A 24,747-nucleotide genomic window follows, 5' to 3' on the forward strand; every position below is an offset into this window, starting at 1 on the left:
GCTTTCTCAGAGGGCTTTTTACAGTTTTTCTATTCCCAATTAGCCGTTTAAGTGTACTTATTGAAAGTAGTAATTCTTTCATAGGCCGCCCTTTCTTAGTATTTGACGTTCCTTATATTGCGGTATGAGGCTTCGCAGTAGGTTGCAAACATTCATCACCCATGACTGTCCCCAATTGAGCTCAGAAGCTCAATGTCTATCATGACCTCTCTTTTAGAATGTCCAAGAGCAAGCAAACTATTCCTCCAGGAGAGGGCGCCAACAGACTACTAAAGAGATCATCATTACTCAAAGAAAACCCCAAAAACCAATGCATGATAGGAATAAACAGGTAACTTTCTTTGGAGTGGAAGCGGAGAGATCGCACCAGATGCCAATTCTAGATGTTATCACACCTGTGGTCACTGCAGCAGCAGGTGAATCCACTTTGTCCAAAAGGGATCTATTCCATTCAATTGCAAATGATCTAGATAAGACAGAGAACTGCAGCACGGGGACATAGCCGAGTTGGTCAGGTTGAGTGGTGATGAGTTTGCTATTTGGATGAATAAAGAAAGTCAAAAGTGTGAAAGATAAAAAACAAAAGGAGGAAGTGTGAAAAGTGAATGGGCCAAATTGAGGTGCATATGAAGACGTATGCTTTCTTCCAATTCATTAAATCGGGCTAATATGAATCAGGTGAATTGAGTTCTGCTTTTGGAAACTGGGTTAAGAAGGGGTGCACCGTTCCTGGAGGTACTGCAATACCAGGTCAATGCGTGGAGTGGACAGAGCAAGCTCTTTTTCCATCTCCCTGTTCTAAAAATCCATTTAATATATGGTCCCCAGATAGGGGACGTATCAGATATTAAACTGATAAGAACAGATACTACACTTGATCTTAGCCAAAAGGCCGAGAAGCGATAACCAGAATTGGTTTGGGCCTCGAGTGGCACCCTGGCCTATGCCGGACACATCTTAGGGAGAGAGAGCGAGAGGGAGACAAACCCACGCCTACACAAGACATTTTGTCACCCAAGCCAACCCTTGAAAAGGCTGCTTTGCAGAGCCAAAACAAGAAGAATGGTGCGTTTTGCAGCCGCCGCCCACTGCAATGAATCTGAATAACTCCTCCTTTAGGGCGCAAGCAACTCCCCTCCCCCTTGCAGTCTTTCCAATTCACGATACAAAAAGACGGACAGGACAGGTTGCCTGACTTTCCGTCACTGCCACCCTTTGCCATCCTTACCCGTAGAAAGCCCTTTCATCATCCCCAAACCCTAATCTTTTCCCTTTCCTTCCCAGCCCCCAAACCCTGCCCTCTGTACCTTTCTCACCACCCGCTTCCCTTCTCCTGTCATCCCCCTACCACCCGGGAAAAAAAGAGATTGCCCCCTCCTTCCACTAGCCCACCCTCCCACCCAAAGAACAACTTCTTCTGCGCAGCTTGTTTTCTAGGCAGCAGCGCTATTGTGATGTCATCGGGGGGCATTGTGACAAGCCGCCAGTGTTCCGTCTCTTCATGTTGTGCACAGTTCAAACGGAAAATACATCAACAGGCAGACTACAGAAAAGCTTACTATCAAAGGTTAGAGGGGGGCTTTCTCAGAGGGCTTTTTACAGTTTTTCTATTCCCAATTAGCCGTTTAAGTGTACTTATTGAAAGTAGTAATTCTTTCATAGGCCGCCCTTTCTTAGTATTTGACGTTCCTTATATTGCGGTATGAGGCTTCGCAGTAGGTTGCAAACATTCATCACCCATGACTGTCCCCAATTGAGCTCAGAAGCTCAATGTCTATCATGACCTCTCTTTTAGAATGTCCAAGAGCAAGCAAACTATTCCTCCAGGAGAGGGCGCCAACAGACTACTAAAGAGATCATCATTACTCAAAGAAAACCCCAAAAACCAATGCATGATAGGAATAAACAGGTAACTTTCTTTGGAGTGGAAGCGGAGAGATCGCACCAGATGCCAATTCTAGATGTTATCACACCTGTGGTCACTGCAGCAGCAGGTGAATCCACTTTGTCCAAAAGGGATCTATTCCATTCAATTGCAAATGATCTAGATAAGACAGAGAACTGCAGCACGGGGACATAGCCGAGTTGGTCAGGTTGAGTGGTGATGAGTTTGCTATTTGGATGAATAAAGAAAGTCAAAAGTGTGAAAGATAAAAAACAAAAGGAGGAAGTGTGAAAAGTGAATGGGCCAAATTGAGGTGCATATGAAGACGTATGCTTTCTTCCAATTCATTAAATCGGGCTAATATGAATCAGGTGAATTGAGTTCTGCTTTTGGAAACTGGGTTAAGAAGGGGTGCACCGTTCCTGGAGGTACTGCAATACCAGGTCAATGCGTGGAGTGGACAGAGCAAGCTCTTTTTCCATCTCCCTGTTCTAAAAATCCATTTAATATATGGTCCCCAGATAGGGGACGTATCAGATATTAAACTGATAAGAACAGATACTACACTTGATCTTAGCCAAAAGGCCGAGAAGCGATAACCAGAATTGGTTTGGGCCTCGAGTGGCACCCTGGCCTATGCCGGACACATCTTAGGGAGAGAGAGCGAGAGGGAGACAAACCCACGCCTACACAAGACATTTTGTCACCCAAGCCAACCCTTGAAAAGGCTGCTTTGCAGAGCCAAAACAAGAAGAATGGTGCGTTTTGCAGCCGCCGCCCACTGCAATGAATCTGAATAACTCCTCCTTTAGGGCGCAAGCAACTCCCCTCCCCCTTGCAGTCTTTCCAATTCACGATACAAAAAGACGGACAGGACAGGTTGCCTGACTTTCCGTCACTGCCACCCTTTGCCATCCTTACCCGTAGAAAGCCCTTTCATCATCCCCAAACCCTAATCTTTTCCCTTTCCTTCCCAGCCCCCAAACCCTGCCCTCTGTACCTTTCTCACCACCCGCTTCCCTTCTCCTGTCATCCCCCTACCACCCGGGAAAAAAAGAGATTGCCCCCTCCTTCCACTAGCCCACCCTCCCACCCAAAGAACAACTTCTTCTGCGCAGCTTGTTTTCTAGGCAGCAGCGCTATTGTGATGTCATCGGGGGGCATTGTGACAAGCCGCCAGTGTTCCGTCTCTTCATGTTGTGCACAGTTCAAACGGAAAATACATCAACAGGCAGACTACAGAAAAGCTTACTATCAAAGGTTAGAGGGGGGCTTTCTCAGAGGGCTTTTTACAGTTTTTCTATTCCCAATTAGCCGTTTAAGTGTACTTATTGAAAGTAGTAATTCTTTCATAGGCCGCCCTTTCTTAGTATTTGACGTTCCTTATATTGCGGTATGAGGCTTCGCAGTAGGTTGCAAACATTCATCACCCATGACTGTCCCCAATTGAGCTCAGAAGCTCAATGTCTATCATGACCTCTCTTTTAGAATGTCCAAGAGCAAGCAAACTATTCCTCCAGGAGAGGGCGCCAACAGACTACTAAAGAGATCATCATTACTCAAAGAAAACCCCAAAAACCAATGCATGATAGGAATAAACAGGTAACTTTCTTTGGAGTGGAAGCGGAGAGATCGCACCAGATGCCAATTCTAGATGTTATCACACCTGTGGTCACTGCAGCAGCAGGTGAATCCACTTTGTCCAAAAGGGATCTATTCCATTCAATTGCAAATGATCTAGATAAGACAGAGAACTGCAGCACGGGGACATAGCCGAGTTGGTCAGGTTGAGTGGTGATGAGTTTGCTATTTGGATGAATAAAGAAAGTCAAAAGTGTGAAAGATAAAAAACAAAAGGAGGAAGTGTGAAAAGTGAATGGGCCAAATTGAGGTGCATATGAAGACGTATGCTTTCTTCCAATTCATTAAATCGGGCTAATATGAATCAGGTGAATTGAGTTCTGCTTTTGGAAACTGGGTTAAGAAGGGGTGCACCGTTCCTGGAGGTACTGCAATACCAGGTCAATGCGTGGAGTGGACAGAGCAAGCTCTTTTTCCATCTCCCTGTTCTAAAAATCCATTTAATATATGGTCCCCAGATAGGGGACGTATCAGATATTAAACTGATAAGAACAGATACTACACTTGATCTTAGCCAAAAGGCCGAGAAGCGATAACCAGAATTGGTTTGGGCCTCGAGTGGCACCCTGGCCTATGCCGGACACATCTTAGGGAGAGAGAGCGAGAGGGAGACAAACCCACGCCTACACAAGACATTTTGTCACCCAAGCCAACCCTTGAAAAGGCTGCTTTGCAGAGCCAAAACAAGAAGAATGGTGCGTTTTGCAGCCGCCGCCCACTGCAATGAATCTGAATAACTCCTCCTTTAGGGCGCAAGCAACTCCCCTCCCCCTTGCAGTCTTTCCAATTCACGATACAAAAAGACGGACAGGACAGGTTGCCTGACTTTCCGTCACTGCCACCCTTTGCCATCCTTACCCGTAGAAAGCCCTTTCATCATCCCCAAACCCTAATCTTTTCCCTTTCCTTCCCAGCCCCCAAACCCTGCCCTCTGTACCTTTCTCACCACCCGCTTCCCTTCTCCTGTCATCCCCCTACCACCCGGGAAAAAAAGAGATTGCCCCCTCCTTCCACTAGCCCACCCTCCCACCCAAAGAACAACTTCTTCTGCGCAGCTTGTTTTCTAGGCAGCAGCGCTATTGTGATGTCATCGGGGGGCATTGTGACAAGCCGCCAGTGTTCCGTCTCTTCATGTTGTGCACAGTTCAAACGGAAAATACATCAACAGGCAGACTACAGAAAAGCTTACTATCAAAGGTTAGAGGGGGGCTTTCTCAGAGGGCTTTTTACAGTTTTTCTATTCCCAATTAGCCGTTTAAGTGTACTTATTGAAAGTAGTAATTCTTTCATAGGCCGCCCTTTCTTAGTATTTGACGTTCCTTATATTGCGGTATGAGGCTTCGCAGTAGGTTGCAAACATTCATCACCCATGACTGTCCCCAATTGAGCTCAGAAGCTCAATGTCTATCATGACCTCTCTTTTAGAATGTCCAAGAGCAAGCAAACTATTCCTCCAGGAGAGGGCGCCAACAGACTACTAAAGAGATCATCATTACTCAAAGAAAACCCCAAAAACCAATGCATGATAGGAATAAACAGGTAACTTTCTTTGGAGTGGAAGCGGAGAGATCGCACCAGATGCCAATTCTAGATGTTATCACACCTGTGGTCACTGCAGCAGCAGGTGAATCCACTTTGTCCAAAAGGGATCTATTCCATTCAATTGCAAATGATCTAGATAAGACAGAGAACTGCAGCACGGGGACATAGCCGAGTTGGTCAGGTTGAGTGGTGATGAGTTTGCTATTTGGATGAATAAAGAAAGTCAAAAGTGTGAAAGATAAAAAACAAAAGGAGGAAGTGTGAAAAGTGAATGGGCCAAATTGAGGTGCATATGAAGACGTATGCTTTCTTCCAATTCATTAAATCGGGCTAATATGAATCAGGTGAATTGAGTTCTGCTTTTGGAAACTGGGTTAAGAAGGGGTGCACCGTTCCTGGAGGTACTGCAATACCAGGTCAATGCGTGGAGTGGACAGAGCAAGCTCTTTTTCCATCTCCCTGTTCTAAAAATCCATTTAATATATGGTCCCCAGATAGGGGACGTATCAGATATTAAACTGATAAGAACAGATACTACACTTGATCTTAGCCAAAAGGCCGAGAAGCGATAACCAGAATTGGTTTGGGCCTCGAGTGGCACCCTGGCCTATGCCGGACACATCTTAGGGAGAGAGAGCGAGAGGGAGACAAACCCACGCCTACACAAGACATTTTGTCACCCAAGCCAACCCTTGAAAAGGCTGCTTTGCAGAGCCAAAACAAGAAGAATGGTGCGTTTTGCAGCCGCCGCCCACTGCAATGAATCTGAATAACTCCTCCTTTAGGGCGCAAGCAACTCCCCTCCCCCTTGCAGTCTTTCCAATTCACGATACAAAAAGACGGACAGGACAGGTTGCCTGACTTTCCGTCACTGCCACCCTTTGCCATCCTTACCCGTAGAAAGCCCTTTCATCATCCCCAAACCCTAATCTTTTCCCTTTCCTTCCCAGCCCCCAAACCCTGCCCTCTGTACCTTTCTCACCACCCGCTTCCCTTCTCCTGTCATCCCCCTACCACCCGGGAAAAAAAGAGATTGCCCCCTCCTTCCACTAGCCCACCCTCCCACCCAAAGAACAACTTCTTCTGCGCAGCTTGTTTTCTAGGCAGCAGCGCTATTGTGATGTCATCGGGGGGCATTGTGACAAGCCGCCAGTGTTCCGTCTCTTCATGTTGTGCACAGTTCAAACGGAAAATACATCAACAGGCAGACTACAGAAAAGCTTACTATCAAAGGTTAGAGGGGGGCTTTCTCAGAGGGCTTTTTACAGTTTTTCTATTCCCAATTAGCCGTTTAAGTGTACTTATTGAAAGTAGTAATTCTTTCATAGGCCGCCCTTTCTTAGTATTTGACGTTCCTTATATTGCGGTATGAGGCTTCGCAGTAGGTTGCAAACATTCATCACCCATGACTGTCCCCAATTGAGCTCAGAAGCTCAATGTCTATCATGACCTCTCTTTTAGAATGTCCAAGAGCAAGCAAACTATTCCTCCAGGAGAGGGCGCCAACAGACTACTAAAGAGATCATCATTACTCAAAGAAAACCCCAAAAACCAATGCATGATAGGAATAAACAGGTAACTTTCTTTGGAGTGGAAGCGGAGAGATCGCACCAGATGCCAATTCTAGATGTTATCACACCTGTGGTCACTGCAGCAGCAGGTGAATCCACTTTGTCCAAAAGGGATCTATTCCATTCAATTGCAAATGATCTAGATAAGACAGAGAACTGCAGCACGGGGACATAGCCGAGTTGGTCAGGTTGAGTGGTGATGAGTTTGCTATTTGGATGAATAAAGAAAGTCAAAAGTGTGAAAGATAAAAAACAAAAGGAGGAAGTGTGAAAAGTGAATGGGCCAAATTGAGGTGCATATGAAGACGTATGCTTTCTTCCAATTCATTAAATCGGGCTAATATGAATCAGGTGAATTGAGTTCTGCTTTTGGAAACTGGGTTAAGAAGGGGTGCACCGTTCCTGGAGGTACTGCAATACCAGGTCAATGCGTGGAGTGGACAGAGCAAGCTCTTTTTCCATCTCCCTGTTCTAAAAATCCATTTAATATATGGTCCCCAGATAGGGGACGTATCAGATATTAAACTGATAAGAACAGATACTACACTTGATCTTAGCCAAAAGGCCGAGAAGCGATAACCAGAATTGGTTTGGGCCTCGAGTGGCACCCTGGCCTATGCCGGACACATCTTAGGGAGAGAGAGCGAGAGGGAGACAAACCCACGCCTACACAAGACATTTTGTCACCCAAGCCAACCCTTGAAAAGGCTGCTTTGCAGAGCCAAAACAAGAAGAATGGTGCGTTTTGCAGCCGCCGCCCACTGCAATGAATCTGAATAACTCCTCCTTTAGGGCGCAAGCAACTCCCCTCCCCCTTGCAGTCTTTCCAATTCACGATACAAAAAGACGGACAGGACAGGTTGCCTGACTTTCCGTCACTGCCACCCTTTGCCATCCTTACCCGTAGAAAGCCCTTTCATCATCCCCAAACCCTAATCTTTTCCCTTTCCTTCCCAGCCCCCAAACCCTGCCCTCTGTACCTTTCTCACCACCCGCTTCCCTTCTCCTGTCATCCCCCTACCACCCGGGAAAAAAAGAGATTGCCCCCTCCTTCCACTAGCCCACCCTCCCACCCAAAGAACAACTTCTTCTGCGCAGCTTGTTTTCTAGGCAGCAGCGCTATTGTGATGTCATCGGGGGGCATTGTGACAAGCCGCCAGTGTTCCGTCTCTTCATGTTGTGCACAGTTCAAACGGAAAATACATCAACAGGCAGACTACAGAAAAGCTTACTATCAAAGGTTAGAGGGGGGCTTTCTCAGAGGGCTTTTTACAGTTTTTCTATTCCCAATTAGCCGTTTAAGTGTACTTATTGAAAGTAGTAATTCTTTCATAGGCCGCCCTTTCTTAGTATTTGACGTTCCTTATATTGCGGTATGAGGCTTCGCAGTAGGTTGCAAACATTCATCACCCATGACTGTCCCCAATTGAGCTCAGAAGCTCAATGTCTATCATGACCTCTCTTTTAGAATGTCCAAGAGCAAGCAAACTATTCCTCCAGGAGAGGGCGCCAACAGACTACTAAAGAGATCATCATTACTCAAAGAAAACCCCAAAAACCAATGCATGATAGGAATAAACAGGTAACTTTCTTTGGAGTGGAAGCGGAGAGATCGCACCAGATGCCAATTCTAGATGTTATCACACCTGTGGTCACTGCAGCAGCAGGTGAATCCACTTTGTCCAAAAGGGATCTATTCCATTCAATTGCAAATGATCTAGATAAGACAGAGAACTGCAGCACGGGGACATAGCCGAGTTGGTCAGGTTGAGTGGTGATGAGTTTGCTATTTGGATGAATAAAGAAAGTCAAAAGTGTGAAAGATAAAAAACAAAAGGAGGAAGTGTGAAAAGTGAATGGGCCAAATTGAGGTGCATATGAAGACGTATGCTTTCTTCCAATTCATTAAATCGGGCTAATATGAATCAGGTGAATTGAGTTCTGCTTTTGGAAACTGGGTTAAGAAGGGGTGCACCGTTCCTGGAGGTACTGCAATACCAGGTCAATGCGTGGAGTGGACAGAGCAAGCTCTTTTTCCATCTCCCTGTTCTAAAAATCCATTTAATATATGGTCCCCAGATAGGGGACGTATCAGATATTAAACTGATAAGAACAGATTTTTGATTTAATGAAGCTTTCCAAAGCACCGCAAAAAATGCATGACCGAAGTCACACCAAAAACAGTGCAAAGGCTAGGATTCGTGTGGACCCTTCCGTGAGGAGAGGGTCCCCAAAAATCAACCCCGTCCCTCCGAGCCAGAAGGCCACAGCAAGGGTCAGGGATCTTCGGTGCTCCCCCAAGCCGAAGCCTGGTTGAGCCTTGTCGTTGCTCCCAGCGTCCACCCAGGCATCTTACCCAAGTGGAGTAGAGAGCTACTAGTTGTTGGTTTCGCAGCCGAAACTGCCCGGACCGTCAACCGGTGTTAGTTTCTCAGCCCAAGGCTAACCGGACCTCCAACCGGGTGTTGGTTTCTCAGCCGAAGCTGACCCGGACCTCCAACCGGGTGTTGGTTTCTCAGCCGAAGCTGACCCGGACCTCCAACCGGGTGTTGGTTTCTCAGCCGAAGCTGACCCGGACCTCAAACCGGGTGTTGGTTTCTCAGCCGAAGCTGACCCGGACCTCCAACCGGGTGTTGGTTTCTCAGCCCAAAGCTGAACGGACCTCCGACCATGATTATAAAAATTTCCCTTCCTAGCCAGAAGGCCGGGATAGAGCAATATGCTCAGAAAGTATGAAAGGGCAAGGTACGGTGTGCTACAGAGCCCAAGGCTCGCCGGGGTCCCAAGCCAGCAAGCTCAGACTCACTCCAGGGTCGTCAGTCCTGGGGCACATTGCACCATAGCCCCCACACTTACTCAGTCTAATAGCCTCGATCCTGGTAGGGCCATGTTTTCCTCTAGATGAATATACTATACATCCAGAGTACTAGCAAGCGCAACCTTCCAGTGTGCATTGCATCTGCCGAGCCTCACAGATACTACACTTGATCTTAGCCAAAAGGCCGAGAAGCGATAACCAGAATTGGTTTGGGCCTCGAGTGGCACCCTGGCCTATGCCGGACACATCTTAGGGAGAGAGAGCGAGAGGGAGACAAACCCACGCCTACACAAGACATTTTGTCACCCAAGCCAACCCTTGAAAAGGCTGCTTTGCAGAGCCAAAACAAGAAGAATGGTGCGTTTTGCAGCCGCCGCCCACTGCAATGAATCTGAATAACTCCTCCTTTAGGGCGCAAGCAACTCCCCTCCCCCTTGCAGTCTTTCCAATTCACGATACAAAAAGACGGACAGGACAGGTTGCCTGACTTTCCGTCACTGCCACCCTTTGCCATCCTTACCCGTAGAAAGCCCTTTCATCATCCCCAAACCCTAATCTTTTCCCTTTCCTTCCCAGCCCCCAAACCCTGCCCTCTGTACCTTTCTCACCACCCGCTTCCCTTCTCCTGTCATCCCCCTACCACCCGGGAAAAAAAGAGATTGCCCCCTCCTTCCACTAGCCCACCCTCCCACCCAAAGAACAACTTCTTCTGCGCAGCTTGTTTTCTAGGCAGCAGCGCTATTGTGATGTCATCGGGGGGCATTGTGACAAGCCGCCAGTGTTCCGTCTCTTCATGTTGTGCACAGTTCAAACGGAAAATACATCAACAGGCAGACTACAGAAAAGCTTACTATCAAAGGTTAGAGGGGGGCTTTCTCAGAGGGCTTTTTACAGTTTTTCTATTCCCAATTAGCCGTTTAAGTGTACTTATTGAAAGTAGTAATTCTTTCATAGGCCGCCCTTTCTTAGTATTTGACGTTCCTTATATTGCGGTATGAGGCTTCGCAGTAGGTTGCAAACATTCATCACCCATGACTGTCCCCAATTGAGCTCAGAAGCTCAATGTCTATCATGACCTCTCTTTTAGAATGTCCAAGAGCAAGCAAACTATTCCTCCAGGAGAGGGCGCCAACAGACTACTAAAGAGATCATCATTACTCAAAGAAAACCCCAAAAACCAATGCATGATAGGAATAAACAGGTAACTTTCTTTGGAGTGGAAGCGGAGAGATCGCACCAGATGCCAATTCTAGATGTTATCACACCTGTGGTCACTGCAGCAGCAGGTGAATCCACTTTGTCCAAAAGGGATCTATTCCATTCAATTGCAAATGATCTAGATAAGACAGAGAACTGCAGCACGGGGACATAGCCGAGTTGGTCAGGTTGAGTGGTGATGAGTTTGCTATTTGGATGAATAAAGAAAGTCAAAAGTGTGAAAGATAAAAAACAAAAGGAGGAAGTGTGAAAAGTGAATGGGCCAAATTGAGGTGCATATGAAGACGTATGCTTTCTTCCAATTCATTAAATCGGGCTAATATGAATCAGGTGAATTGAGTTCTGCTTTTGGAAACTGGGTTAAGAAGGGGTGCACCGTTCCTGGAGGTACTGCAATACCAGGTCAATGCGTGGAGTGGACAGAGCAAGCTCTTTTTCCATCTCCCTGTTCTAAAAATCCATTTAATATATGGTCCCCAGATAGGGGACGTATCAGATATTAAACTGATAAGAACAGATACTACACTTGATCTTAGCCAAAAGGCCGAGAAGCGATAACCAGAATTGGTTTGGGCCTCGAGTGGCACCCTGGCCTATGCCGGACACATCTTAGGGAGAGAGAGCGAGAGGGAGACAAACCCACGCCTACACAAGACATTTTGTCACCCAAGCCAACCCTTGAAAAGGCTGCTTTGCAGAGCCAAAACAAGAAGAATGGTGCGTTTTGCAGCCGCCGCCCACTGCAATGAATCTGAATAACTCCTCCTTTAGGGCGCAAGCAACTCCCCTCCCCCTTGCAGTCTTTCCAATTCACGATACAAAAAGACGGACAGGACAGGTTGCCTGACTTTCCGTCACTGCCACCCTTTGCCATCCTTACCCGTAGAAAGCCCTTTCATCATCCCCAAACCCTAATCTTTTCCCTTTCCTTCCCAGCCCCCAAACCCTGCCCTCTGTACCTTTCTCACCACCCGCTTCCCTTCTCCTGTCATCCCCCTACCACCCGGGAAAAAAAGAGATTGCCCCCTCCTTCCACTAGCCCACCCTCCCACCCAAAGAACAACTTCTTCTGCGCAGCTTGTTTTCTAGGCAGCAGCGCTATTGTGATGTCATCGGGGGGCATTGTGACAAGCCGCCAGTGTTCCGTCTCTTCATGTTGTGCACAGTTCAAACGGAAAATACATCAACAGGCAGACTACAGAAAAGCTTACTATCAAAGGTTAGAGGGGGGCTTTCTCAGAGGGCTTTTTACAGTTTTTCTATTCCCAATTAGCCGTTTAAGTGTACTTATTGAAAGTAGTAATTCTTTCATAGGCCGCCCTTTCTTAGTATTTGACGTTCCTTATATTGCGGTATGAGGCTTCGCAGTAGGTTGCAAACATTCATCACCCATGACTGTCCCCAATTGAGCTCAGAAGCTCAATGTCTATCATGACCTCTCTTTTAGAATGTCCAAGAGCAAGCAAACTATTCCTCCAGGAGAGGGCGCCAACAGACTACTAAAGAGATCATCATTACTCAAAGAAAACCCCAAAAACCAATGCATGATAGGAATAAACAGGTAACTTTCTTTGGAGTGGAAGCGGAGAGATCGCACCAGATGCCAATTCTAGATGTTATCACACCTGTGGTCACTGCAGCAGCAGGTGAATCCACTTTGTCCAAAAGGGATCTATTCCATTCAATTGCAAATGATCTAGATAAGACAGAGAACTGCAGCACGGGGACATAGCCGAGTTGGTCAGGTTGAGTGGTGATGAGTTTGCTATTTGGATGAATAAAGAAAGTCAAAAGTGTGAAAGATAAAAAACAAAAGGAGGAAGTGTGAAAAGTGAATGGGCCAAATTGAGGTGCATATGAAGACGTATGCTTTCTTCCAATTCATTAAATCGGGCTAATATGAATCAGGTGAATTGAGTTCTGCTTTTGGAAACTGGGTTAAGAAGGGGTGCACCGTTCCTGGAGGTACTGCAATACCAGGTCAATGCGTGGAGTGGACAGAGCAAGCTCTTTTTCCATCTCCCTGTTCTAAAAATCCATTTAATATATGGTCCCCAGATAGGGGACGTATCAGATATTAAACTGATAAGAACAGATACTACACTTGATCTTAGCCAAAAGGCCGAGAAGCGATAACCAGAATTGGTTTGGGCCTCGAGTGGCACCCTGGCCTATGCCGGACACATCTTAGGGAGAGAGAGCGAGAGGGAGACAAACCCACGCCTACACAAGACATTTTGTCACCCAAGCCAACCCTTGAAAAGGCTGCTTTGCAGAGCCAAAACAAGAAGAATGGTGCGTTTTGCAGCCGCCGCCCACTGCAATGAATCTGAATAACTCCTCCTTTAGGGCGCAAGCAACTCCCCTCCCCCTTGCAGTCTTTCCAATTCACGATACAAAAAGACGGACAGGACAGGTTGCCTGACTTTCCGTCACTGCCACCCTTTGCCATCCTTACCCGTAGAAAGCCCTTTCATCATCCCCAAACCCTAATCTTTTCCCTTTCCTTCCCAGCCCCCAAACCCTGCCCTCTGTACCTTTCTCACCACCCGCTTCCCTTCTCCTGTCATCCCCCTACCACCCGGGAAAAAAAGAGATTGCCCCCTCCTTCCACTAGCCCACCCTCCCACCCAAAGAACAACTTCTTCTGCGCAGCTTGTTTTCTAGGCAGCAGCGCTATTGTGATGTCATCGGGGGGCATTGTGACAAGCCGCCAGTGTTCCGTCTCTTCATGTTGTGCACAGTTCAAACGGAAAATACATCAACAGGCAGACTACAGAAAAGCTTACTATCAAAGGTTAGAGGGGGGCTTTCTCAGAGGGCTTTTTACAGTTTTTCTATTCCCAATTAGCCGTTTAAGTGTACTTATTGAAAGTAGTAATTCTTTCATAGGCCGCCCTTTCTTAGTATTTGACGTTCCTTATATTGCGGTATGAGGCTTCGCAGTAGGTTGCAAACATTCATCACCCATGACTGTCCCCAATTGAGCTCAGAAGCTCAATGTCTATCATGACCTCTCTTTTAGAATGTCCAAGAGCAAGCAAACTATTCCTCCAGGAGAGGGCGCCAACAGACTACTAAAGAGATCATCATTACTCAAAGAAAACCCCAAAAACCAATGCATGATAGGAATAAACAGGTAACTTTCTTTGGAGTGGAAGCGGAGAGATCGCACCAGATGCCAATTCTAGATGTTATCACACCTGTGGTCACTGCAGCAGCAGGTGAATCCACTTTGTCCAAAAGGGATCTATTCCATTCAATTGCAAATGATCTAGATAAGACAGAGAACTGCAGCACGGGGACATAGCCGAGTTGGTCAGGTTGAGTGGTGATGAGTTTGCTATTTGGATGAATAAAGAAAGTCAAAAGTGTGAAAGATAAAAAACAAAAGGAGGAAGTGTGAAAAGTGAATGGGCCAAATTGAGGTGCATATGAAGACGTATGCTTTCTTCCAATTCATTAAATCGGGCTAATATGAATCAGGTGAATTGAGTTCTGCTTTTGGAAACTGGGTTAAGAAGGGGTGCACCGTTCCTGGAGGTACTGCAATACCAGGTCAATGCGTGGAGTGGACAGAGCAAGCTCTTTTTCCATCTCCCTGTTCTAAAAATCCATTTAATATATGGTCCCCAGATAGGGGACGTATCAGATATTAAACTGATAAGAACAGATACTACACTTGATCTTAGCCAAAAGGCCGAGAAGCGATAACCAGAATTGGTTTGGGCCTCGAGTGGCACCCTGGCCTATGCCGGACACATCTTAGGGAGAGAGAGCGAGAGGGAGACAAACCCACGCCTACACAAGACATTTTGTCACCCAAGCCAACCCTTGAAAAGGCTGCTTTGCAGAGCCAAAACAAGAAGAATGGTGCGTTTTGCAGCCGCCGCCCACTGCAATGAATCTGAATAACTCCTCCTTTAGGGCGCAAGCAACTCCCCTCCCCCTTGCAGTCTTTCCAATTCACGATACAAAAAGACGGACAGGACAGGTTGCCTGACTTTCCGTCACTGCCACCCTTTGCCATCCTTACCCGTAGAAAGCCCTTTCATCATCCCCAAACCCTAATCTTTTCCCTTTCCTTCCCAGCCCCCAAACCCTGCCCTCTGTACCTTTCTCACCACCCGCTTCCCTTCTCCTGTCATCCCCCTACCACCCGGGAAAAAAAGAGATTGCCCCCTCCTTCCACTAGCCCACCCTCCCACCCAAAGAACAACTTCTTCTGCGCAGCTTGTTTTCTAGGCAGCAGCGCTATTGTGATGTCATCGGGGGGCATTGTGACAAGCCGCCAGTGTTCCGTCTCTTCATGTTGTGCACAGTTCAAACGGAAAATACATCAACAGGCAGACTACAGAAAAGCTTACTATCAAAGGTTAGAGGGGGGCTTTCTCAGAGGGCTTTTTACAGTTTTTCTATTCCCAATTAGCCGTTTAAGTGTACTTATTGAAAGTAGTAATTCTTTCATAGGCCGCCCTTTCTTAGTATTTGACGTTCCTTATATTGCGGTATGAGGCTTCGCAGTAGGTTGCAAACATTCATCACCCATGACTGTCCCCAATTGAGCTCAGAAGCTCAATGTCTATCATGACCTCTCTTTTAGAATGTCCAAGAGCAAGCAAACTATTCCTCCAGGAGAGGGCGCCAACAGACTACTAAAGAGATCATCATTACTCAAAGAAAACCCCAAAAACCAATGCATGATAGGAATAAACAGGTAACTTTCTTTGGAGTGGAAGCGGAGAGATCGCACCAGATGCCAATTCTAGATGTTATCACACCTGTGGTCACTGCAGCAGCAGGTGAATCCACTTTGTCCAAAAGGGATCTATTCCATTCAATTGCAAATGATCTAGATAAGACAGAGAACTGCAGCACGGGGACATAGCCGAGTTGGTCAGGTTGAGTGGTGATGAGTTTGCTATTTGGATGAATAAAGAAAGTCAAAAGTGTGAAAGATAAAAAACAAAAGGAGGAAGTGTGAAAAGTGAATGGGCCAAATTGAGGTGCATATGAAGACGTATGCTTTCTTCCAATTCATTAAATCGGGCTAATATGAATCAGGTGAATTGAGTTCTGCTTTTGGAAACTGGGTTAAGAAGGGGTGCACCGTTCCTGGAGGTACTGCAATACCAGGTCAATGCGTGGAGTGGACAGAGCAAGCTCTTTTTCCATCTCCCTGTTCTAAAAATCCATTTAATATATGGTCCCCAGATAGGGGACGTATCAGATATTAAACTGATAAGAACAGATACTACACTTGATCTTAGCCAAAAGGCCGAGAAGCGATAACCAGAATTGGTTTGGGCCTCGAGTGGCACCCTGGCCTATGCCGGACACATCTTAGGGAGAGAGAGCGAGAGGGAGACAAACCCACGCCTACACAAGACATTTTGTCACCCAAGCCAACCCTTGAAAAGGCTGCTTTGCAGAGCCAAAACAAGAAGAATGGTGCGTTTTGCAGCCGCCGCCCACTGCAATGAATCTGAATAACTCCTCCTTTAGGGCGCAAGCAACTCCCCTCCCCCTTGCAGTCTTTCCAATTCACGATACAAAAAGACGGACAGGACAGGTTGCCTGACTTTCCGTCACTGCCACCCTTTGCCATCCTTACCCGTAGAAAGCCCTTTCATCATCCCCAAACCCTAATCTTTTCCCTTTCCTTCCCAGCCCCCAAACCCTGCCCTCTGTACCTTTCTCACCACCCGCTTCCCTTCTCCTGTCATCCCCCTACCACCCGGGAAAAAAAGAGATTGCCCCCTCCTTCCACTAGCCCACCCTCCCACCCAAAGAACAACTTCTTCTGCGCAGCTTGTTTTCTAGGCAGCAGCGCTATTGTGATGTCATCGGGGGGCATTGTGACAAGCCGCCAGTGTTCCGTCTCTTCATGTTGTGCACAGTTCAAACGGAAAATACATCAACAGGCAGACTACAGAAAAGCTTACTATCAAAGGTTAGAGGGGGGCTTTCTCAGAGGGCTTTTTACAGTTTTTCTATTCCCAATTAGCCGTTTAAGTGTACTTATTGAAAGTAGTAATTCTTTCATAGGCCGCCCTTTCTTAGTATTTGACGTTCCTTATATTGCGGTATGAGGCTTCGCAGTAGGTTGCAAACATTCATCACCCATGACTGTCCCCAATTGAGCTCAGAAGCTCAATGTCTATCATGACCTCTCTTTTAGAATGTCCAAGAGCAAGCAAACTATTCCTCCAGGAGAGGGCGCCAACAGACTACTAAAGAGATCATCATTACTCAAAGAAAACCCCAAAAACCAATGCATGATAGGAATAAACAGGTAACTTTCTTTGGAGTGGAAGCGGAGAGATCGCACCAGATGCCAATTCTAGATGTTATCACACCTGTGGTCACTGCAGCAGCAGGTGAATCCACTTTGTCCAAAAGGGATCTATTCCATTCAATTGCAAATGATCTAGATAAGACAGAGAACTGCAGCACGGGGACATAGCCGAGTTGGTCAGGTTGAGTGGTGATGAGTTTGCTATTTGGATGAATAAAGAAAGTCAAAAGTGTGAAAGATAAAAAACAAAAGGAGGAAGTGTGAAAAGTGAATGGGCCAAATTGAGGTGCATATGAAGACGTATGCTTTCTTCCAATTCATTAAATCGGGCTAATATGAATCAGGTGAATTGAGTTCTGCTTTTGGAAACTGGGTTAAGAAGGGGTGCACCGTTCCTGGAGGTACTGCAATACCAGGTCAATGCGTGGAGTGGACAGAGCAAGCTCTTTTTCCATCTCCCTGTTCTAAAAATCCATTTAATATATGGTCCCCAGATAGGGGACGTATCAGATATTAAACTGATAAGAACAGATACTACACTTGATCTTAGCCAAAAGGCCGAGAAGCGATAACCAGAATTGGTTTGGGCCTCGAGTGGCACCCTGGCCTATGCCGGACACATCTTAGGGAGAGAGAGCGAGAGGGAGACAAACCCACGCCTACACAAGACATTTTGTCACCCAAGCCAACCCTTGAAAAGGCTGCTTTGCAGAGCCAAAACAAGAAGAATGGTGCGTTTTGCAGCCGCCGCCCACTGCAATGAATCTGAATAACTCCTCCTTTAGGGCGCAAGCAACTCCCCTCCCCCTTGCAGTCTTTCCAATTCACGATACAAAAAGACGGACAGGACAGGTTGCCTGACTTTCCGTCACTGCCACCCTTTGCCATCCTTACCCGTAGAAAGCCCTTTCATCATCCCCAAACCCTAATCTTTTCCCTTTCCTTCCCAGCCCCCAAACCCTGCCCTCTGTACCTTTCTCACCACCCGCTTCCCTTCTCCTGTCATCCCCCTACCACCTGGGAAAAAAAGAGATTGCCCCCTCCTTCCACTAGCCCACCCTCCCACCCAAAGAACAACTTCTTCTGCGCAGCTTGTTTTCTAGGCAGCAGCGCTATTGTGATGTCATCGGGGGGCATTGTGACAAGCCGCCAGTGTTCCGTCTCTTCATGTTGTGCACAGTTCAAACGGAAAATACATCAACAGGCAGACTACAGAAAAGCTTACTATCAAAGGTTAGAGGGGGGCTTTCTCAGAGGGCTTTTTACAGTTTTTCTATTCCCAATTAGCCGTTTAAGTGTACTTATTGAAAGTAGTAATTCTTTCATAGGCCGCCCTTTCTTAGTATTTGACGTTCCTTATATTGCGGTATGAGGCTTCGCAGTAGGTTGCAAACATTCATCACCCATGACTGTCCCCAATTGAGCTCAGAAGCTCAATGTCTATCATGACCTCTCTTTTAGAATGTCCAAGAGCAAGCAAACTATTCCTCCAGGAGAGGGCGCCAACAGACTACTAAAGAGATCATCATTACTCAAAGAAAACCCCAAAAACCAATGCATGATAGGAATAAACAGGTAACTTTCTTTGGAGTGGAAGCGGAGAGATCGCACCAGATGCCAATTCTAGATGTTATCACACCTGTGGTCACTGCAGCAGCAGGTGAATCCACTTTGTCCAAAAGGGATCTATTCCATTCAATTGCAAATGATCTAGATAAGACAGAGAACTGCAGCACGGGGACATAGCCGAGTTGGTCAGGTTGAGTGGTGATGAGTTTGCTATTTGGATGAATAAAGAAAGTCAAAAGTGTGAAAGATAAAAAACAAAAGGAGGAAGTGTGAAAAGTGAATGGGCCAAATTGAGGTGCATATGAAGACGTATGCTTTCTTCCAATTCATTAAATCGGGCTAATATGAATCAGGTGAATTGAGTTCTGCTTTTGGAAACTGGGTTAAGAAGGGGTGCACCGTTCCTGGAGGTACTGCAATACCAGGTCAATGCGTGGAGTGGACAGAGCAAGCTCTTTTTCCATCTCCCTGTTCTAAAAATCCATTTAATATATGGTCCCCAGATAGGGGACGTATCAGATATTAAACTGATAAGAACAGATACTACACTTGATCTTAGCCAAAAGGCCGAGAAGCGATAACCAGAATTGGTTTGGGCCTCGAGTGGCACCCTGGCCTATGCCGGACACATCTTAGGGAGAGAGAGCGAGAGGGAGACAAACCCACGCCTACACAAGACATTTTGTCACCCAAGCCAACCCTTGAAAAGGCTGCTTTGCAGAGCCAAAACAAGAAGAATGGTGCGTTTTGCAGCCGCCGCCCACTGCAATGAATCTGAATAACTCCTCCTTTAGGGCGCAAGCAACTCCCCTCCCCCTTGCAGTCTTTCCAATTCACGATACAAAAAGACGGACAGGACAGGTTGCCTGACTTTCCGTCACTGCCACCCTTTGCCATCCTTACCCGTAGAAAGCCCTTTCATCATCCCCAAACCCTAATCTTTTCCCTTTCCTTCCCAGCCCCCAAACCCTGCCCTCTGTACCTTTCTCACCACCCGCTTCCCTTCTCCTGTCATCCCCCTACCACCCGGGAAAAAAAGAGATTGCCCCCTCCTTCCACTAGCCCACCCTCCCACCCAAAGAACAACTTCTTCTGCGCAGCTTGTTTTCTAGGCAGCAGCGCTATTGTGATGTCATCGGGGGGCATTGTGACAAGCCGCCAGTGTTCCGTCTCTTCATGTTGTGCACAGTTCAAACGGAAAATACATCAACAGGCAGACTACAGAAAAGCTTACTATCAAAGGTTAGAGGGGGGCTTTCTCAGAGGGCTTTTTACAGTTTTTCTATTCCCAATTAGCCGTTTAAGTGTACTTATTGAAAGTAGTAATTCTTTCATAGGCCGCCCTTTCTTAGTATTTGACGTTCCTTATATTGCGGTATGAGGCTTCGCAGTAGGTTGCAAACATTCATCACCCATGACTGTCCCCAATTGAGCTCAGAAGCTCAATGTCTATCATGACCTCTCTTTTAGAATGTCCAAGAGCAAGCAAACTATTCCTCCAGGAGAGGGCGCCAACAGACTACTAAAGAGATCATCATTACTCAAAGAAAACCCCAAAAACCAATGCATGATAGGAATAAACAGGTAACTTTCTTTGGAGTGGAAGCGGAGAGATCGCACCAGATGCCAATTCTAGATGTTATCACACCTGTGGTCACTGCAGCAGCAGGTGAATCCACTTTGTCCAAAAGGGATCTATTCCATTCAATTGCAAATGATCTAGATAAGACAGAGAACTGCAGCACGGGGACATAGCCGAGTTGGTCAGGTTGAGTGGTGATGAGTTTGCTATTTGGATGAATAAAGAAAGTCAAAAGTGTGAAAGATAAAAAACAAAAGGAGGAAGTGTGAAAAGTGAATGGGCCAAATTGAGGTGCATATGAAGACGTATGCTTTCTTCCAATTCATTAAATCGGGCTAATATGAATCAGGTGAATTGAGTTCTGCTTTTGGAAACTGGGTTAAGAAGGGGTGCACCGTTCCTGGAGGTACTGCAATACCAGGTCAATGCGTGGAGTGGACAGAGCAAGCTCTTTTTCCATCTCCCTGTTCTAAAAATCCATTTAATATATGGTCCCCAGATAGGGGACGTATCAGATATTAAACTGATAAGAACAGATTTTTAGATTTAATGAAGCTTTCCAAAGCACCACAAAAAATGCATGACCGAAGTCACACCAAAAACAGTGCAAAGGCTAGGATTCGTGTGGACCCCACCGTGAGGAGAGGGTCCCCAAAAATCAACCCCGTCCCTCCGAGCCAGAAGGCCACAGCAAGGGTCAGGGATCTTCGGTGCTCCCCCAAGCCGAAGCCTGGTTGAGCCTTGTCGTTGCTCCCAGCGTCCACCCAGGCATCTTACCCAAGTGGAGTAGAGAGCTACTAGTTGTTGGTTTCGCAGCCGAAACTGCCCGGACCGTCAACCGGTGTTGGTTTCTCAGCCCAAGGCTAACCGGACCTCCAACCGGGTGTTGGTTTCTCAGCCGAAGCTGACCCAGACCTCCAACCGGGTGTTGGTTTCTCAGCCGAAGCTGACCCAGACCTCCAACCGGGTGTTAGTTTCTCAGCCCAAAGCTGACCAGACCTCCGACCGGGATTGTAAAAATTTCCCTTCCTAGCCAGAAGGCCGGGATAGGGTAATATGCTCAAAAAGTATGAAAAGGCAAGGTACGGTGTGCTACAGAGCCCAAGGCTTGCCGGGGTCCCAAGCCAGCAAGCTCAGACTCACTCCAGGGTCGTCAGTCCTGGGGCACGTTGTACCATAGCCCCCCACCCTTACTCAGTTTAATAGCCTCGATCCTGGTAGGGCCATGTTTTCCTCTAGATGAATATACTATCCACCCAGAGTACTAGCAAGCGCAACCTTCCAGTGTGCATTGTATCATTGTACTAAGGTGGCCTGGAGCTTAAACCACCTCTTCGAACAACACTACACTTGATCTTAGCCAAAAGGCCGAGAAGCGATAACCAGAATTGGTTTGGGCCTCGAGTGGCACCCTGGCCTATGCCGGACACATCTTAGGGAGAGAGAGCGAGAGGGAGACAAACCCACGCCTACACAAGACATTTTGTCACCCAAGCCAACCCTTGAAAAGGCTGCTTTGCAGAGCCAAAACAAGAAGAATGGTGCGTTTTGCAGCCGCCGCCCACTGCAATGAATCTGAATAACTCCTCCTTTAGGGCGCAAGCAACTCCCCTCCCCCTTGCAGTCTTTCCAATTCACGATACAAAAAGACGGACAGGACAGGTTGCCTGACTTTCCGTCACTGCCACCCTTTGCCATCCTTACCCGTAGAAAGCCCTTTCATCATCCCCAAACCCTAATCTTTTCCCTTTCCTTCCCAGCCCCCAAACCCTGCCCTCTGTACCTTTCTCACCACCCGCTTCCCTTCTCCTGTCATCCCCCTACCACCCGGGAAAAAAAGAGATTGCCCCCTCCTTCCACTAGCCCACCCTCCCACCCAAAGAACAACTTCTTCTGCGCAGCTTGTTTTCTAGGCAGCAGCGCTATTGTGATGTCATCGGGGGGCATTGTGACAAGCCGCCAGTGTTCCGTCTCTTCATGTTGTGCACAGTTCAAACGGAAAATACATCAACAGGCAGACTACAGAAAAGCTTACTATCAAAGGTTAGAGGGGGGCTTTCTCAGAGGGCTTTTTACAGTTTTTCTATTCCCAATTAGCCGTTTAAGTGTACTTATTGAAAGTAGTAATTCTTTCATAGGCCGCCCTTTCTTAGTATTTGACGTTCCTTATATTGCGGTATGAGGCTTCGCAGTAGGTTGCAAACATTCATCACCCATGACTGTCCCCAATTGAGCTCAGAAGCTCAATGTCTATCATGACCTCTCTTTTAGAATGTCCAAGAGCAAGCAAACTATTCCTCCAGGAGAGGGCGCCAACAGACTACTAAAGAGATCATCATTACTCAAAGAAAACCCCAAAAACCAATGCATGATAGGAATAAACAGGTAACTTTCTTTGGAGTGGAAGCGGAGAGATCGCACCAGATGCCAATTCTAGATGTTATCACACCTGTGGTCACTGCAGCAGCAGGTGAATCCACTTTGTCCAAAAGGGATCTATTCCATTCAATTGCAAATGATCTAGATAAGACAGAGAACTGCAGCACGGGGACATAGCCGAGTTGGTCAGGTTGAGTGGTGATGAGTTTGCTATTTGGATGAATAAAGAAAGTCAAAAGTGTGAAAGATAAAAAACAAAAGGAGGAAGTGTGAAAAGTGAATGGGCCAAATTGAGGTGCATATGAAGACGTATGCTTTCTTCCAATTCATTAAATCGGGCTAATATGAATCAGGTGAATTGAGTTCTGCTTTTGGAAACTGGGTTAAGAAGGGGTGCACCGTTCCTGGAGGTACTGCAATACCAGGTCAATGCGTGGAGTGGACAGAGCAAGCTCTTTTTCCATCTCCCTGTTCTAAAAATCCATTTAATATATGGTCCCCAGATAGGGGACGTATCAGATATTAAACTGATAAGAACAGATACTACACTTGATCTTAGCCAAAAGGCCGAGAAGCGATAACCAGAATTGGTTTGGGCCTCGAGTGGCACCCTGGCCTATGCCGGACACATCTTAGGGAGAGAGAGCGAGAGGGAGACAAACCCACGCCTACACAAGACATTTTGTCACCCAAGCCAACCCTTGAAAAGGCTGCTTTGCAGAGCCAAAACAAGAAGAATGGTGCGTTTTGCAGCCGCCGCCCACTGCAATGAATCTGAATAACTCCTCCTTTAGGGCGCAAGCAACTCCCCTCCCCCTTGCAGTCTTTCCAATTCACGATACAAAAAGACGGACAGGACAGGTTGCCTGACTTTCCGTCACTGCCACCCTTTGCCATCCTTACCCGTAGAAAGCCCTTTCATCATCCCCAAACCCTAATCTTTTCCCTTTCCTTCCCAGCCCCCAAACCCTGCCCTCTGTACCTTTCTCACCACCCGCTTCCCTTCTCCTGTCATCCCCCTACCACCCGGGAAAAAAAGAGATTGCCCCCTCCTTCCACTAGCCCACCCTCCCACCCAAAGAACAACTTCTTCTGCGCAGCTTGTTTTCTAGGCAGCAGCGCTATTGTGATGTCATCGGGGGGCATTGTGACAAGCCGCCAGTGTTCCGTCTCTTCATGTTGTGCACAGTTCAAACGGAAAATACATCAACAGGCAGACTACAGAAAAGCTTACTATCAAAGGTTAGAGGGGGGCTTTCTCAGAGGGCTTTTTACAGTTTTTCTATTCCCAATTAGCCGTTTAAGTGTACTTATTGAAAGTAGTAATTCTTTCATAGGCCGCCCTTTCTTAGTATTTGACGTTCCTTATATTGCGGTATGAGGCTTCGCAGTAGGTTGCAAACATTCATCACCCATGACTGTCCCCAATTGAGCTCAGAAGCTCAATGTCTATCATGACCTCTCTTTTAGAATGTCCAAGAGCAAGCAAACTATTCCTCCAGGAGAGGGCGCCAACAGACTACTAAAGAGATCATCATTACTCAAAGAAAACCCCAAAAACCAATGCATGATAGGAATAAACAGGTAACTTTCTTTGGAGTGGAAGCGGAGAGATCGCACCAGATGCCAATTCTAGATGTTATCACACCTGTGGTCACTGCAGCAGCAGGTGAATCCACTTTGTCCAAAAGGGATCTATTCCATTCAATTGCAAATGATCTAGATAAGACAGAGAACTGCAGCACGGGGACATAGCCGAGTTGGTCAGGTTGAGTGGTGATGAGTTTGCTATTTGGATGAATAAAGAAAGTCAAAAGTGTGAAAGATAAAAAACAAAAGGAGGAAGTGTGAAAAGTGAATGGGCCAAATTGAGGTGCATATGAAGACGTATGCTTTCTTCCAATTCATTAAATCGGGCTAATATGAATCAGGTGAATTGAGTTCTGCTTTTGGAAACTGGGTTAAGAAGGGGTGCACCGTTCCTGGAGGTACTGCAATACCAGGTCAATGCGTGGAGTGGACAGAGCAAGCTCTTTTTCCATCTCCCTGTTCTAAAAATCCATTTAATATATGGTCCCCAGATAGGGGACGTATCAGATATTAAACTGATAAGAACAGATACTACACTTGATCTTAGCCAAAAGGCCGAGAAGCGATAACCAGAATTGGTTTGGGCCTCGAGTGGCACCCTGGCCTATGCCGGACACATCTTAGGGAGAGAGAGCGAGAGGGAGACAAACCCAC

General features: G+C 46.7%; 15 non-coding genes and 1 pseudogene across 15 annotated transcripts; all 16 read right to left on the reverse strand.

The window, feature by feature from the left end:
• Positions 1-713: 713 nt before the first annotated feature.
• Positions 714-904, reverse strand: LOC142281005 (U2 spliceosomal RNA). Its single transcript, XR_012743155.1, has one exon. It is a non-coding gene; the product is annotated as a U2 spliceosomal RNA (small nuclear RNA).
• Positions 905-2,291: 1,387 nt separating this feature from the next.
• Positions 2,292-2,482, reverse strand: LOC142281016 (U2 spliceosomal RNA). The gene has a single exon (XR_012743166.1). It is a non-coding gene; the product is annotated as a U2 spliceosomal RNA (small nuclear RNA).
• Positions 2,483-3,869: 1,387 nt separating this feature from the next.
• LOC142281021 (U2 spliceosomal RNA) lies at positions 3,870-4,060 on the reverse strand. The gene has a single exon (XR_012743170.1). It is a non-coding gene; the product is annotated as a U2 spliceosomal RNA (small nuclear RNA).
• A 1,387-nt stretch (positions 4,061-5,447) lies between these two features.
• LOC142281022 (U2 spliceosomal RNA) lies at positions 5,448-5,638 on the reverse strand. Its single transcript, XR_012743171.1, has one exon. It is a non-coding gene; the product is annotated as a U2 spliceosomal RNA (small nuclear RNA).
• A 1,387-nt stretch (positions 5,639-7,025) lies between these two features.
• On the reverse strand, positions 7,026-7,216 carry LOC142281023 (U2 spliceosomal RNA). Its single transcript, XR_012743172.1, has one exon. It is a non-coding gene; the product is annotated as a U2 spliceosomal RNA (small nuclear RNA).
• Positions 7,217-8,603: 1,387 nt separating this feature from the next.
• LOC142281018 (U2 spliceosomal RNA) lies at positions 8,604-8,796 on the reverse strand. The gene has a single exon (XR_012743168.1). It is a non-coding gene; the product is annotated as a U2 spliceosomal RNA (small nuclear RNA).
• A 730-nt stretch (positions 8,797-9,526) lies between these two features.
• On the reverse strand, positions 9,527-9,653 carry LOC142281020 (U2 spliceosomal RNA; annotated as a pseudogene).
• A 1,387-nt stretch (positions 9,654-11,040) lies between these two features.
• On the reverse strand, positions 11,041-11,231 carry LOC142281006 (U2 spliceosomal RNA). The gene has a single exon (XR_012743156.1). It is a non-coding gene; the product is annotated as a U2 spliceosomal RNA (small nuclear RNA).
• Positions 11,232-12,618: 1,387 nt separating this feature from the next.
• Positions 12,619-12,809, reverse strand: LOC142281007 (U2 spliceosomal RNA). Its single transcript, XR_012743157.1, has one exon. It is a non-coding gene; the product is annotated as a U2 spliceosomal RNA (small nuclear RNA).
• Positions 12,810-14,196: 1,387 nt separating this feature from the next.
• LOC142281008 (U2 spliceosomal RNA) lies at positions 14,197-14,387 on the reverse strand. The gene has a single exon (XR_012743158.1). It is a non-coding gene; the product is annotated as a U2 spliceosomal RNA (small nuclear RNA).
• A 1,387-nt stretch (positions 14,388-15,774) lies between these two features.
• Positions 15,775-15,965, reverse strand: LOC142281009 (U2 spliceosomal RNA). The gene has a single exon (XR_012743159.1). It is a non-coding gene; the product is annotated as a U2 spliceosomal RNA (small nuclear RNA).
• A 1,387-nt stretch (positions 15,966-17,352) lies between these two features.
• Positions 17,353-17,543, reverse strand: LOC142281010 (U2 spliceosomal RNA). The gene has a single exon (XR_012743160.1). It is a non-coding gene; the product is annotated as a U2 spliceosomal RNA (small nuclear RNA).
• A 1,387-nt stretch (positions 17,544-18,930) lies between these two features.
• Positions 18,931-19,121, reverse strand: LOC142281011 (U2 spliceosomal RNA). Its single transcript, XR_012743161.1, has one exon. It is a non-coding gene; the product is annotated as a U2 spliceosomal RNA (small nuclear RNA).
• A 1,387-nt stretch (positions 19,122-20,508) lies between these two features.
• On the reverse strand, positions 20,509-20,701 carry LOC142281019 (U2 spliceosomal RNA). Its single transcript, XR_012743169.1, has one exon. It is a non-coding gene; the product is annotated as a U2 spliceosomal RNA (small nuclear RNA).
• A 2,190-nt stretch (positions 20,702-22,891) lies between these two features.
• Positions 22,892-23,082, reverse strand: LOC142281012 (U2 spliceosomal RNA). The gene has a single exon (XR_012743162.1). It is a non-coding gene; the product is annotated as a U2 spliceosomal RNA (small nuclear RNA).
• Positions 23,083-24,469: 1,387 nt separating this feature from the next.
• On the reverse strand, positions 24,470-24,660 carry LOC142281013 (U2 spliceosomal RNA). The gene has a single exon (XR_012743163.1). It is a non-coding gene; the product is annotated as a U2 spliceosomal RNA (small nuclear RNA).
• Between the last annotated feature and the right edge of the window lie 87 nt (positions 24,661-24,747).

This window comes from Anomaloglossus baeobatrachus, unplaced genomic scaffold (assembly GCF_048569485.1).
Source record: "Anomaloglossus baeobatrachus isolate aAnoBae1 unplaced genomic scaffold, aAnoBae1.hap1 Scaffold_4666, whole genome shotgun sequence".
NCBI lineage: Eukaryota > Metazoa > Chordata > Amphibia > Anura > Aromobatidae > Anomaloglossus > Anomaloglossus baeobatrachus.